The sequence below is a fragment of the Sus scrofa genome, chromosome 5 (assembly GCF_000003025.6).
Source record: "Sus scrofa isolate TJ Tabasco breed Duroc chromosome 5, Sscrofa11.1, whole genome shotgun sequence".
NCBI lineage: Eukaryota > Metazoa > Chordata > Mammalia > Artiodactyla > Suidae > Sus > Sus scrofa.
Genome location: NC_010447.5, coordinates 3,415,850 through 3,430,152, shown reverse-complemented (window position 1 = coordinate 3,430,152; position 14,303 = coordinate 3,415,850). Strand labels below are relative to the sequence as shown.

Below are 14,303 nucleotides of genomic sequence, written 5' to 3'. Positions count from 1 at the left end.
GGGACCATCGGCCGAGACCTCCCGCAGCTTAGGGGTGCAGGACAGACGAGGGAGTGGCCCCGATCCGGGTGGGCAAGGAGGGGCCCCCGCCCACCCGCCAAGCTTCCCTTTTATCCAAAAGACTTTGTTGGCAAATTATAGTATCTGGCTTGAAAATGAGCTTTTGTTTTTTTCTAAATTGCTGTTGCATCTTAAAAAAAAAAAAAAAAAGCTGGAACCTCTTAGCTGTGGTCTGTTCCACCTTCTGTGTGAACCCAGAAAAAAAAAATGCTTTGAAGAGCGCGCTCTTGGGGGGGCAGAGGGGTACGACCATAACAGCCTCGGAACCCCCCGCCCCCGAGAAGAATTGGTGAACTGAACATGGGAAAGGCTGAAATCTTGTGACGTGAGGCAGAACAACCCTAAAACACAAGCTTTTATTTACCTTTTTTTTTTTGAGGTGTGGGGCTTTGAAAGTACAATCCTGCATGGCCTTACTGTGAATGGATGGGCACTTTGTCTCGGTCCGGATGCAGGAGTCCTGCCTTTAGAGGCAGCTCAGAAGCCCTGTGGATGGATCGTACGAGCGCCCCGGCCCAGCCCACTTGCAGCCAGTGGTAGGAGGCTTGCCGAGCAGAGATGTGACCGGCCGAGACTGCGGTTATTATCGCCAAATGAGACTGGTAGTTGTGGTTAGAAATGGTGTGCCCGGACACACAGAGTAAAGCCCAATTTTTCTCTTTCTTTTTTGGGAGTAATAGAATTTTCCCTTGAGATTAAAGGAAGGAGGCTGTCCCGAGGCCTTTGGTTTCCAGCGCCGGGGCTGGGTTTTCCTGTGAATCACCGTTCCTTGATTCTGAGATTTCGGAGGGTACGAAGAAGAGCAGTAGCTGAAAGATTTACCTGCTGATTTGGGCTTCTTAAATCTAGATTCGCCTTTTATGTGTTTAAGAGCGATATTTACATTCAAATCAGCCTTTTATAATTGCATTTTAAATTATAATGAAATGATGGAGCCGGGGCTGCGGTCTTCCCTAGGTTTTTACAGTACGAGCCACTCTGCTGGGCTGCATGTCACATTCCCCCCCCCCCCCCCGCCCCCGGGTTCCCCACCAGGCGTAAACAGGCCTTGGCAGGGGGCTGCTGGCCTGGAGGACCCCCTGTGCCCTGAGCGCGTCAGGGTCCGTGCATGTCACCTGCGGGGCCCTCCCCGCCCTGCCAGGAGGGAAAGGGCTTGTGGCTGGGGATTCTGGCCCCAACCCAGTGGCAAGGCTGCCAAGCCTTGCGGCATGCGGTTCAGTCTGAGAAGGGCCTGGTTTGGGCCTGGCTGTGTCCTGGGCCCCGCGCTGACCCGCCGCCCTAGGGTCGAGGCCACTATCTCCTGGATGGCCAGCGGGGCACAGCAGCGGCCGCTTCTGGTGGTGGTGACGTTGGGTGTGTCGGGGTGGGGGCCTGCCCGCCTTCTCCTGCAGCCCTAAGCCAGGTTGCACCTCCTTTCTCCCATCGGGGTGGCACCCAGATGGCCCCGTGGTTTTCAGTGGCTTCCCCCAGGGAGCTCGAGGGACCCTCTCCTCCTGGGGCCAGGTTGTTGGCAGCCGTGCCAAGCCGTTCCTGGAATGGCATTCCCAGCGTTCCTGGTCGGGCGCGTGGCATCGGAATCCTACCTGCTTTGTCTCTGGCATCAGCTGGTGAGCTAGTCACGTGGCCGTGTGCGTGAGCCCGGAGCCCGAGGACCAGAGGACTCCTCCCGGCTGCTTCCTTCTTGCTCGCTCACCCCCCCACCCTTGTGCTTTGGGCACGGCCGTCTCTGAGCAGGCATAAAGCAGTATTACAATAAAACGTACTCCAGGCAGCCGGGGGAGCTCCATCCACAGATGCTGAGGGTGCAGCCCGCCCCGGCCCTCCCATCGCTACCTACCCGCAGAAAGGCCCGCCAGCTGGGGAGCAGGCCCGGGGCCCGTGGTGAGCTCTGGCCGCCGCGGCCCAGCCTCAGTCCCCCCATGCTGTCTCTTCTGCTCCCAGAGCTGGCCTTGCCTGCCCGGGGGCCCCTGCCCACGCTTGCAGCCTCTGGCTCACCCTGCACAGGGACAGCCCGCGGTCATCGCCTCAGCTCCTGGCCACAGAAAGGGCCGAAGGCTGGCCGCGTGGCCCGGTGCCTGCAGGAGAGGGCCGCCCGGTCTGATAGCTCTCCAAATCCAAGGGCCCACCTTAGAACCTCGGGCCCACTCATCCAGGTCAGGCAGGGCCGCCTTTCGTCCCTGGGGTGGGGATTTGCCCTGGTGAAACCGGTGGATCTGTGACCGTCCGTGTGGCGTGCGGTGAGGGTCCGGGAGCCGACCCTGGTGCCTGGCTGTGTGCGTTTCTGATCGTGTCATCTCTGCAGGCCCCCAAGTGGTAGGAGCCACGGTCTGTGTGCCGAGTACAGGGTACGGCGGGCGGGGGGAATCTGAGGCTGGCAGAGGTGGCCTGGCCGGCCCAGGGGCAGGTGGCCGCTCGGATGCAGGGCCAGGGCAAAGCGGGGGGGCCCGGCTCTCAGTCCGGCCGCCCCAGCCTCCCGGGGCGTGGGCTGGAGTGGGCTCGCCCCGGTGCTGGCCGCCGCCTGCCCCGCGGCCGGCGGGCCCGGCGCGGGAACAATGCGGCCTCTATCCCCCGAGCAGGCGGGCCGCCTGCAACATGGCGCCCGGGCCGCGCCGCCTGTGCGCAGGGAGGGCTGGCACCCGGGCTGGCACCCGGGCCGGCCCGGCTCCCGGCGTCCCCCTCGGGCCGGCCGCTGAGTGGCCAGACGCTCCTGCTGCCTCCGCCCTCTCCCACTCGGCCGGCCCCCCTTCCCGGTGGTGGGTTTGGGGGTCCGGCCCACCCGCCTCTGCCACGTCTGCCATCCTCCCGGCACCCATGAGCATCTTTCAAAAATTCCCGGTGGGCGGGGCCGAGCCGCAGCGGCTGCCTCTGGCCCCCCCTTCCCCGGGCAGCCAGTGCCAGATGAGAGCAGGAGACAAAAGTAGCATTTTCCTCGTCCCCCTGGGCTGGCAGCAGGGCCTCCCTACCGCCACTTGGCTCCTGGCAGCCCTGCCTCCGGGGGCCAGGGTGGCCAAGGCCCAGGCTGCGCCGGCCAGGACCGAGGGACCGAGGGACGGTGGTGGCCGGAGACCAGGCGCCCGAGGGCCTGCGGGACCGGGGCTGGCCCCCCCCCGGGCCAGCGGGACCTGCCCTCCTCCGCTTGCCACGGGGACCGCCGGCCGGGGACACCGTGTTCGCTTCCCGGCTTCGCGATGCTGCGCGTCCTCCCGCACCGGGTGAGTCCCTTCCTCCCTCCTCCCGGGCCGGAGACAAGGAGGGCTCTGCCATCTTGTGTCGGTGCGGGTTAGCGTTTCCTTGGCTCTAATTGGTTCTCCGAAATTCAAAATTCTATTTCAGGGCCCCCCCCATATCTTCAGTGAAGTAAGCCCTTCCAAAAACTGCAGGGAAAATGTAGACGCCAAACCTGGTTATTTTTAAGATCCAAAGCCACAGGCTTGAGGAATCATCATAAAAATGAATGTTTGTTATCTCACAGTAGCTGCATGTTCAATTATCATTTGAACGACTGTTTCAGGAGGTATTCGTACGCACGGCCTACTCTTTCATGCTCAGTTGTGTCAGTTTCGGGGGGGGGGGTCTCATTATTATTATCATCATCATTGTCATTATTATTTTAATTTTGGGTGGTGCCAGGGGTGGCACAGGGAAAAACACCAGAACCATCCATGCTCCTTCCAGCAAACTCCTCGGCAGGCAGGGCCAGGCTGGCACACGGGAGGGTGGGTGCTGCTTTGAGAAACAGAGGCCCTTTCATTTCATCCGGCATCTTGAATGCTGCCATGTCCACAAGTTTAGGAATCCAGTTCTTTCTCCCTTTTATTTTATTTTTGGGGGGGCCGGGGGGGGGAAGAAGAAGCTCTTTTCGGTGCTCAGCTCAGTGTGGGGGAAATCTCTTCGGTTGTTTGGGGCTTTGTTTTTTTAAGCACTTATTTAAGCCCGGGGCTTCCAGCTAGCCTTGCCCTGCCTGGTTTATAACTGCCCTGCCCACAGACGGCTCACGGGGGGCACGTCCACCAGACCAGCCCTCGGGGGCCCTGAGTGGTCCCAGGGCCTGCCTGTGCCCTGATCCTGTCCTGGTTTCCCACCTGCAGAGCTGTGGCCCCAGCCATCCTGACTGGCCAGGGCTGAACGGTGGACCGTCGGGCAGGGAGTCAGTCCCCAGGCCACGCTGCCGCTGCTGTCCAGGAACTGGGGTCCATGGCTGCCCGCGTTTCTCTGTTGGTCCCTGAAGCTTTTCATTTAAGACGTGGTCTTTGCAGAGTGCAGCTCCAAGCTCACCTCGCTCCTCTGGCAGGCTGACAAAGCTCCCGCAGACACAGCCTGGGTTCCCCACGTTCGAGGGTAGCCAGGGTCTTGATTTACAGAACATGGGAGATCAGGCCCAGGAAGTGCTGGGGTGCAACTCAGAGGAAAATTCCCACGTAAATAGGTTTTTTGGTTATTTTCTGGCATCAGAGGCGTTCGGGTCCTGTGTGTGCCGGCCTGAGCCGCCGGCTGGCCGGAGCAGACACCAGCAAATGTTGAAAGTGAGCTCAGCGCACGAGGAATATCTGCGGCCGCTTTTGTTCTTAGATTAGACAGCAGTCGGTACTGGAGGACTTGGGGCTGCAGAGACAGGCATCTCTGTAGCAGAGATAATTAAAACATTTTCATGACTATGACAGCCACATTCTGCTGCTGCAAGCTGGAAGATCACTCCACCCAAATATTTAGCAAGCACCAAATAAAACACTGGTGGCAAAATAAAAGTAATAGCAAGAAACAGAGTGTCATAAATTCTAAAGGCAGAGGAGTCGAGAGACTAGAGAAGCTGGTAGAGGGGGCGGGGAGGGGGGTAATCATTTGGAAAGAATTTAGACTTCTCAGAGCTGCCCACTCCTCCTTTTTTTTTTAATTTTATTTTTTGTTATAATTAACGTTGGTGAATCGGCCTTTAATTCTAAATCCTGGAGCGATAGTCCCATTTCCTGAGAGTTAACTCGCCGTCTTTTTGGACAGGGTAGGGGCAGGTAGCATAAAATCAATTAATCTCCATAAATGAGCATTTTCCCTCTAAATTAGTATCTTCCTCTGAGGTTCTGTTCCTCTAATCGTCTTACTGTATCTGGATAATACATTTTCCAGCATACATCTTATGCAGTTGGGATAGTTAGATGAGACCAAATATCATCTTAGTTTTTTAACTCGGGTCGTAACACTTTATCTTTCCCAAACAGTAAAATTCCATGAAGGTTTTTGTTTGTTTGTTTGGTTTTGTTTTTTTAATCAGGCAAAAATATCAGCATTCTCCATGGTACCCAGTACGTAGCGATATTTTTTTCGAAGAAAGTACCACGCATCTCAGTTTTCACATGATCTCGCTTCTATATAAATTCCACTATAGACTGAAATTATACATTCTCGCAGCACAGATGGGCTGGTCTGTCATTACGACTGCTGGGTCCTTGTTGGAACACACAGCATATTTCAGTGTGGCGTCGACAATTTCGAAGAACTGAGGTCAAAATAAACAAGTTGCATTTGTGTATAAAAACAGCCTTATTAAATGATCTTCTGATCCCCCGGGGGGGGGGGAAATGGGTAGAGGAACAACCATCACCTTCATTAAACTTTAATTTCACATTTGATCTTTCAGCTGCACCTTTTGAAGACTCCAAACGCCTTCTGTCAGAGGAGCTTACCTGTTGTAATCAATTACCAATTTTTAGTCTTGTTTGCCTCATGAACGGTGTGACCCTAGGTGTATATTCAAAATGATGGGGTTTGGCACTTTTTGATTTTAATATCATCATAATCTCTATAGGAAAGACATTCAGTCCTTAACTGTCCTATGTAGACGTCCATAAAATTATTTTGAGAAGCTTCCCCAAAAATCAGATGATCACTATTTTGCCTGGTCGAAAGGTACATTGAAGTCCCAGCTGAAATAAATAAGTAAATAAATAAACTCAACAGGTAAACGACACAGAGTAGCTATAAACTTAAAAAAAAAAAAAATTATCTCGCCAAGATAACAAAGTGTAGAATTTATTGGTCCATATCAACGCACATGAGGGCAGAGGGGTTTTACAGCCACAATAATTTGCAAATGATGATAACTGTTTATTTTGCGAATTTGCTCACATTATGATGTAATCGGTTCCAAGGGCTCCCCGCCCCGTATTTTTCAATGTTCGCTTCCGCGCATCTGATTCTGGAGCCAGGCTCTGGGGCTCTCAGCCCGCGAGGCCCTTCCTGCCCTTCCTGGCGGGAACAGCACACCCAGGTGCCCTGGGCCGCGTCCTGGATGCTCCCAGCCCCCTTCCGTTTGCTGGCAGGAGGGCTTTGTTGTGGCCTGTTTATTTTAAGGAAGGTGCCTGTTGGCGGAGATACTGGGAGTAATAGGGAAAGTGAGGCGGGATGGAAGTGGCCAGAGCCCTTTAGGAGCTGCTTTCTGCTCTTGGATGGTTAACCACCTCATCCTTCCTGATTTGGGCCTTTGAGGCCCGTCTCCACCAGACCGTCCGTATTTACCGTCAGCCCCGGGGGTCCTGACAATCAGGAAATGGGACCTCCCAGCTTCCTGAGTCGGGGTCTCTGGACCCCGGCCTCACGGGGCGGGGACAGTGATGGAGACAGTGGCACCGGGCCGCCTTCGCGTTTGGAAGAGGAGGGTGGAGGAGAGCACGGCCCCCGGACTCGTGGTCGGGGTGCAGCCCCCCTGTTTTTATTTCGTGGCCGAGCTGAGCAAGAGTGAGGCCTTTCACCTCTCGGTGCCTCAGTCCCCTCGTCTGTCAAATGGGCCCAGAAAGTGTCCCTGCTTTGTGGGAACAGGTGAAGCGCCTGGCACGACCCTCGGCTCATAGAGTGCCCAGGACCCGCCGTAGGTGCTTGATTGATTTGCGAGTCAGAAATGCCAGCAGGGCAGGGCCCCGGTGGCTGTCCCTCCAGGCCCTCCAGGGGAGGCCTGAGCCTGAGAGCTTCGACCAGATGATGAGGTTGCGATGGGATTTGAACCCAGGCCCGCCGCCCGCAAAGCCCGCGTGCTTCTGCCTTAAGTGGGAGTGTCCGCGCGGCAGCCCGAGGGGACGGCGGCTCTTGGCCCTGGGTGTGCCCCTCGGCGGAGCCGTCACACCCGCTCCCCGCTGCCCGGGCGCTTCTCCCGGCACTGGGTGGACAGGCGCTGCGGGCACCGGGTCTGTGGGCCCCGCCAGGCCCCCGCTGTCCCCTCGGAGGGGCGGGCTGCCCCGCTGGCCGGCCATTTGCGGACGGGGAGGACCGCGCGGAGCCTCCACCCCGGGGAGGAAATGGCGTCGCGGGCAGGAGCCCGGAAGGCGGGCGGGGACGGGAGGTGCCCGGGCTGGGCCCGTCGCCGTGCCGGCGCCCTCCTGCGGGCAGCGGGCAGCAGGGCCGGCCTTCCACGCAGGCCTGCGTGTGGGTGCCCGCGTGCACGGGTGCATGTGTGCGCCCGCGTGTGCATCTGCCTGCCAGGCTCCGGCCCTGAGCCATACACCCTGGCGCTTTCGCGGGCTCAGTTTCCCCGCCAGGAGCACGATGGGGACTGGGGCGCCTTTGATGAGACGCCGTGAGCCCCAGCCCACGTCTGTGCAAACGAGGCCTTGATGAGCAGGATTCTCGAGTCCCTCTTGACTCGGGAGGCCTGGCGTCTCTCACCTTTAAGACGAGGGTGACAGCATTGGCCTCGGGGACCGGTCAGACTCGGCAAGCCGTCCGAGAGGCCGCCGCTGGCCTGGCTCATCCCTCGCTGCAGCCTCGGAGGAGGCGACCGGAGGCCTGGGCTCTCGGGTGGGCAGCCTGCCCTCCTCCGCCTCGGTTTCCCCGTCTGTGGGGCAGGAGAGGAGCCCTCCCCACGGGCTTCTTGGGAGTTAGGTGATGTCACCTGCTGTTGACAGGAGTAGGTTTGGGGGGGACCCTGGAAAACGGCCCAACCTCGGGTTCCTGTGACCCCCGGCTCCCCGTGACTCTTGATGGAGGCAGAGGCCGGGCCGCCAACCCCCAGAAGGGAGTGGCGGCCGGGGGCCTGGGGACCTGGCTGCTGGGTTGCTGGCGCGGGAGGGAACCTCTGGCTGTTTCTGGGAGCCGGCCCTGCCCGGGATTCCTGCAGTGGGTGTGCCCGCCTTCCGGGCGTGGGTGGAGGGACCCTGGAGGCGGGCGGCCCTTCCTGCGCTCCCGCTGCCTCTTCTAGCTCAAGGGGACGAGGAGTCAGTCCCACCTGCGCCACAGGCTGGGCACAGGCACGGGCACTGGACAGGGCAGCCAAGGCCTTCAGCTGCTGCCTGGGGCTCGGCGGCGTGGAGAGGGTGCCCTCCAGCCTGGCGACTTGGTCGTGAGCACACAGTTTTAAGTTGCCCTGTGCCAATGCTTCCCAGGCTCCCAGCACGAGATGGGCGGGTGAGAGGGCCTGCAGGGCTTCAGCTTCGTCCTGGGTGCTCCTGCCCGGGCCTGGACAGACACCTCCAGGTGGCCACTCTCGGGCCTGGCAGTGTGGCAGGCCATCGTGGCCCACAGCCTCGGTGGTACCAGCAGGGACAGGCCTGGCGCCACAGTGTCCAGCTGCCGGGAAGGGCGGGTGAGACTGGCCAGGGCAGGACCCGTGGGGGCCAGGGTGGCCGAAACCCCCTGCCGTGGCTCACTGGAGAGAGTTGGGGGTCACCGTTGTCTCCTAAGGGAGGCCAGCATGTGTCTCACGGTGCAGACAGGACTCAGCTCCCGCGGTTGGGAAGAACTGACCTTCATTGACCTACTAAGCGCCAGGGCCGGGGACTTTAATCCATTTTTAAATTTAATCTGCCCAATTCCATTTCGTTTCAATGTCCAGTCAGAGCCAGCAGGTGCCAGCACTGTTCTGGTGCTGGCACAGGGCAGCAGCAGGACGCCCGTGTCCCTGCCTGTGTGGACGGTGGGTGTTAACTCTTCTCTGAGAAAACCGAGGCTCAGAGAGGCCAGAGTCACACAGCCGGCTGGCCACAGGGCCTGCACCCCAAGCTGGGTCTCGGACTGCAGGACCCACCCTCTCCCCAGGCCGGGTGGAACAGCTGGGCAAGGGGCCCTTGTTTCTCGCCATCCTCTCGGATGCTGACTCAGCGGGCTCTCCCCAGATGCCCGTCGCCAGGAGGACCTGTCCTGAGGCCTGGGTCCTCCGCCCCAGGGACAGCAGGATTTGCCTCCCTCCCTCCCTCCCCTCCGGGGCCCCCAGGACCCCTCTCTGCCTGGTTGCTGTCACTCCAGGATCAGGGGCCTGCTGGTCGGGCTGACCACACCCCGAGCGCCCCGCTGGGCGAGGGCTCCAGGCCTTTGTGCCGAGAGTGCTGGCTGGGCGTGGACAGGGTGCGGCGTGGCAGCAGGCGACGAGGAGGAGGGAGCCGTGGGTTGGTCCTTCCTCCCCGTGTGCCTGCGGCCCAGAGTGGGAAACGTACGTGGTTTTAGGCCCAGGTGATCTTAGAAGCGCTGCAGAGCTTAACACTCAAACCCCAGGAGGAAAACTGTGGGTCGATGTTGCAGAAGCTGAAGTGGGCAAGACCGTTGGCCGGCTCGCACGGTCTCAGGATGCTCCTTGCTGCTCCCTGCCAGTCAGTCCTTCCATCGCATCGGGGCCCGCGGTGTGGACCAGGAGCCCCGGGTTTTTCTCAGGTTTGGCAGCAAAGGGCTCGTTACGCCCCCCAGCCCCCAGCATCAGAGGGACCCTGACTTCGCTCCTGTGGAGACACGCACACCTTATCTTCGGGTCTGTGGGTTGGCTGCGAGATGGTGTCACCACGGCTGGGTCCCAGGTCGGGGGGCTCCCTGGGGTGAAGGCAGAGCAGAGGTGTCTGGGTGCCGCGTACAAGCTCTCGTGAAACCTGCTCTCTGCCCGCGAATAGGGGGCACTGGCAGGGCTGAGAGACCCTGCGGTCCGTCTCTGCAGGGCCCCTCCCTGGTGCTCCTGCCCCCCGATCCCCAGGCTTCCTTGTGGTTCAGAGAGGCTCAGAGCCCGCTGGACTCTCCCAGGACACCTGAGAGAGGTGAGGGGCCTGCTCTGGGCGGCCCGGCTCGGGGTGCAGGAGCGGGTGGCAGCATCGTCCAGGGGCCAGGGGCGTGGAGCAGACCTTACGGAGTGTCGGGTCCTTCCTGGAGGGCTAGAGCCCAGATCGGCGGGGGTGCCAGCTCACAGGGCAGGGGACCTTGCTCAGCAACCGTGGGCCCTCCTGGGGGCCCAGGCCCAGGATGAGGTGGTGCCGGTGGGAGCTGGCCCAGCCGGGTGCCAAGCAAAGGGCAGCCTGGAGCCCCAGCGCATGTACCCGCGGAATCAGGGAGCCTCCTGGAGGTGGCACACCCACAGCCCAGGCTCGTTACCGAATCCAGCCCTGGGCCTGCCACGTCCCAGGGCCCTGCTGCCAGGCGCGGCCCCTCCCACCGCCCCACGCCAGCCCTGCACAGGCCACATCTGCTGCCGCAGCCGTGCCAGAGCTCCGCCTACCCGGCTCCGTCCCCATGGAAACCATGGGGAGGGGGGGTCCTGCTGCATTTGGCCCGCTGACTGGTTTCCATTAGAGCCAGCCCGCTTTCCTTGAGACTTGCCCTGAGGTTCAGGGCTCCCCCCGAGGGGTTTCTTTCCACATTTCCCCAGCGCTGGCCTGCCCTGTGCCAGGGGACCCAGCGGTCTGGGCCTGCCCGTCCTGGCTGACATCCCTCGGTGGAGTGAGCGCCCAGAGTCCCGCCCAGGGCCTTGGCCAGTCCTGGTCTTAACAGGCTACAGGCCCAGGCTCTGTCTTTTCTTGCCCAAGACCAGCAGCTGCTGAGGATCAGACGCAGGACCTGAGTCAGGGGCCCCGGGCTCCGTCGCGCAGGGCTGTGCCGTAGAACCACGGGCGGGGGGGGGAGCCTTGAAGAAGCCCCTTCGCCTCTCTGGGCCTCAGTTTACCCATCGGTGAAACGAGAGGGCTGAACTGTTCCTGCAGTTTCTTGGAAGGCCGAGAGAAAGAGAGAAAATGAAGCTGCGGCAACGCCAGCTCTTCTGGAGTCTCCGTTCGGGGATTTTTGTTTGTTTTCAAAGAGCGATTTTTTTTTTTTTTTTTTTTTTTAAAGGAAGGAGCTGTGGAATTTGACCGGAGATCAGATTTGAGAGGCCAAGAGGCAGCCAGAGCCCGTGGACCCACGGCATGGGAAGGCCTGGCCCGGCCGTAGGCGGCCAGAGGCCTGTGCAGCTGTGCCCGCCAGGCTGCACTTGGCATCTGTTGGGTGCCCAGTGACCTGGCCATGAATGCTGTGAGCAGAGGCATGAAATGTGCCCCTGATGGATCCAGAGGGCTCTGGAAAACTACCCAAGAGGTTTCGGAGGTCAGCAACGTGGGCAGAAAATGAGATCCAGCTTTGAAAAAAACCCAGGCGGCTCATCCTCCAGGGAGACCGACGGGCCTGCCAGAGGCCTGGGGGCACCAAAGCTCCATTGTCTTTGAGGAGCTCGCCCAGGGCTGGTTCAGGGCAGCTGCCCCAGACCCCGCCTGGTGCCCCAAAGGAGGTGCCAACTTCCCCACCTCGTGGGGGGGGGCGGTGTTCGCAGGAGCTGATGGGTGACAACTTGGGGACTTTTTGCCCAACCTGCCAACTGGGTGGTTCGGCTCCTCCCAGAGAACTCAGCTCGCAGGTGCTTGTCGTGAAATGTCACAGATACCTCTGCTGGGCCACTGCCACTGCCGTCCTGGGGGCACTGACCAGCTTAGGGTGGGAGCAGAACCTTAGGGGCGACAGGCCTTCAAGGCAGCGGGGAGCAGATTGCCGGGTGGCTAGGGCAATGGAGAGTAACCCTGAGCCGCCGGTTCGTGTGGAAATTAGGTGAGGGTTGGGGTCACGGCTGGATTCGCGATGGGCGACGACACGGGGGGGCTGCACCCGCCCCGGGTCCTCACCGCGCGCAGAGCAGGCTGCCAGTCCCAGAGGGACCCTCACCCAGCCCGTCTCCAGGGAAGCCGAAACCGTCCCTCAAGGTCGCCTGGAACCTGCTGCTGGAAGGCCCTGGGGTCCACGATGGTGCTTCCTCTTCCTCGTCCGGGCCGAGGGACCCAGTCCCTCCCCACCCGCAGCTGCAGACCGGCCTGCGGCCCGAGTCCACCTGGCTTTGCAATAGATGGTGGCGGCGGGAGAAGCAGCTGCCATGCCCTGCGGACACTGTCACAGCAGCTCAAAGGGTAGGCTGCTAGCGTCTTGAGTTTTCTGTCCTGGGCAGGAATGAAAGTTTGGTTGAATAGGGGCGCCCCCCGGCCCGCCCTCCCGCGCCCCAGGAAAGCGGGCCGAGGGAGCGAGCGGGGCGCAGCAGGCGGCTGCCCCCCACCTCCGGCCGAGGTTGATTTAGACACACGGGGAGACTGGATGACGTGGGAGGTGCAGGAAATTTCCCGGGGAGAGCGGGGAGAGAAGAAAGAGGAGCTTAAGGGCCCAGGTGATCATAAAGCCCGGGTGGTGATTTACGGCGGGCGGGTCCTCCGCCGTCTGCATTGCCCCCGCCCAGCCCTGTCCTCTGTGCCCGGGGTCCCACTCGGAAGGGACCCAGGGTGGGAGAGCAGCAAGGCCCCTGGGCACCGTCTGGCACCCAGGCTCGGCTTTGTGTCATGGGGAGCCCCTCAGCGTGCCCGGCTCTGATGTCTGTCATTTGGGGCGACCTCATGGAACCCTGATGCGCCCCTAGGCAGAAAGCTGGGGGCCAGGAGGCTGAGCCCCTCGCTCAGATCTAAATGGTGGCACCTGAACCAGACTAGCCAGCGTCCTCAACCCTGGACCCTTCCCTCTGCCCACTGCTGTGTTCGGGGCCTCGGGCAGACAGCCCATTAGAGGGAGCAGCTGTCACTGTTGGGAGGGAAACAGCCGAGACTGTGGAGTCGCAGAAGCGAGAAGGTACGGTTTGTGGCTTGGCCTGGGACTGCTGTGCTGCTCGACGAGAGAGGCCGGGCGGGCTGCCTGGACGGTGGGCCACCCGGGGCCTGACCTGGGGTGGCTCCCTGGGGACCTTACTGGGGTGGGGGACCACACCCATCCTCTCCCTCCCTCTTGGCCTTCCTGGAGGACGTCCCCACAGCTGCTGACCTGCCCCGTCTGCCTTGACTCCTGTCCCTGCCGCACCCGACCGTCCCGAGCTCTTCCGGTTCTGCAGTCTTGCAGCATATTTCTCCGGCCCGGCCCGGAACCTGCCCTCGCTCAGGCCTCCGCCCCGTCTGCCACCTTGCGGGGCTCCCCTCCAGCTCCTGGCTGAAGTCCAGTCTCCATGGGACTCGAGAGGCCCCCACCAGCCTGCCCTGCCCACCCCCATGGCGCCAGCCTCTACCTCTCCAGATGGCCGCACAGAGTCACCTCCTCCTGGAAGCCCTCCCTGCCCTACAGGCGCATTGCCCTCGGAGACTGGGCGCCCCGGGAGGGACAGGCCACGAGGAGCAGCCTGGCACAGGGCAGGCTCTGGGAGAACGCTTTGTGAATGAACGAAATAGGATCCAGAGAATGAAGTGGAAGACGAGAAGGCCTCGCACCAAACCCTGGCCTCCGCACGGCAGCACGAGCCACCAGGCTGGCCGCAGCGCCCGCCATCCAGGCACTCGGGGAAACACGTGGATAGAGTTTATGCCTCCGCCTCCACCACGTACACTCCCTGTTAGGACACATCCGAGGGGCTTGTGAAACCACACCTCATCACCGACGGCGTGGTGTCCCCGACAGACGACAGAAGGCCCCGAGCTTTGAACGCCCGCAGCCCCGGAGGGCAGGCTGCAGGATGACGCCAGGCAGAGGGAAAACCAGGCTGCTTCCCAGGGGTCCCAGCAGGAGGACCGGCTAGTAGAGGTGCCCGTGGGAGGCTGGGGGGCCTTCACCTCTCAGATCACTGGGCGTGAGAGGCAGGGCTCCGTCAGCCCATCCAGTGTCATGGGTGGGTCTCTGTAAATTGAGATTAGCTGTTTCCAGTTCACAGATGTCCTGCCTGGTCCTGCTCCCACATTGTTGCAGCTCTCGGGGAGCTCTTCCTCCAGGGGGTGATCACAAACTGTGCGGCCCCCTCTCCTCCCCTCCCCCGCAGTGGCCGGTGGTGCCAGGTCAGCCCTGCCCAGCCACGGGGTGGGACCTCTGCAGTCCGTCCACCGTCCACGGCTTGGTGATGGACAAGGATGTCCACCATCCTGCCGGGAATCCTGCATCTTTGTCCAGCTGAGGCAGGGCCGGCGCAGCTTCCATTCCATTCCCGCCTTAACGGTGTACTTTGGGGCCATCAGCGCAGACGCGCGGGCTGG

General features: G+C 61.1%; 1 protein-coding gene across 7 annotated transcripts in view; it reads left to right on the top strand.

The window, feature by feature from the left end:
* Window positions 1-14,303, top strand: part of LOC110260611 (translation initiation factor IF-2-like) — a 41,668-nt gene that overhangs the window by 7,771 nt on the left and 19,594 nt on the right. For 3 of the 7 annotated variants that reach the window (XR_002343846.1, XR_002343844.1, XM_021091380.1), the window contains one exon: window positions 440-774. The exons of the other annotated variants lie outside the window; for them this stretch is intronic. The gene's annotated coding sequence lies outside the window, so the exon portion shown is untranslated. Of the gene's footprint in view, window positions 1-439; window positions 775-14,303 lie in introns of those variants that run through there. 7 annotated transcript variants of the gene reach the window in all.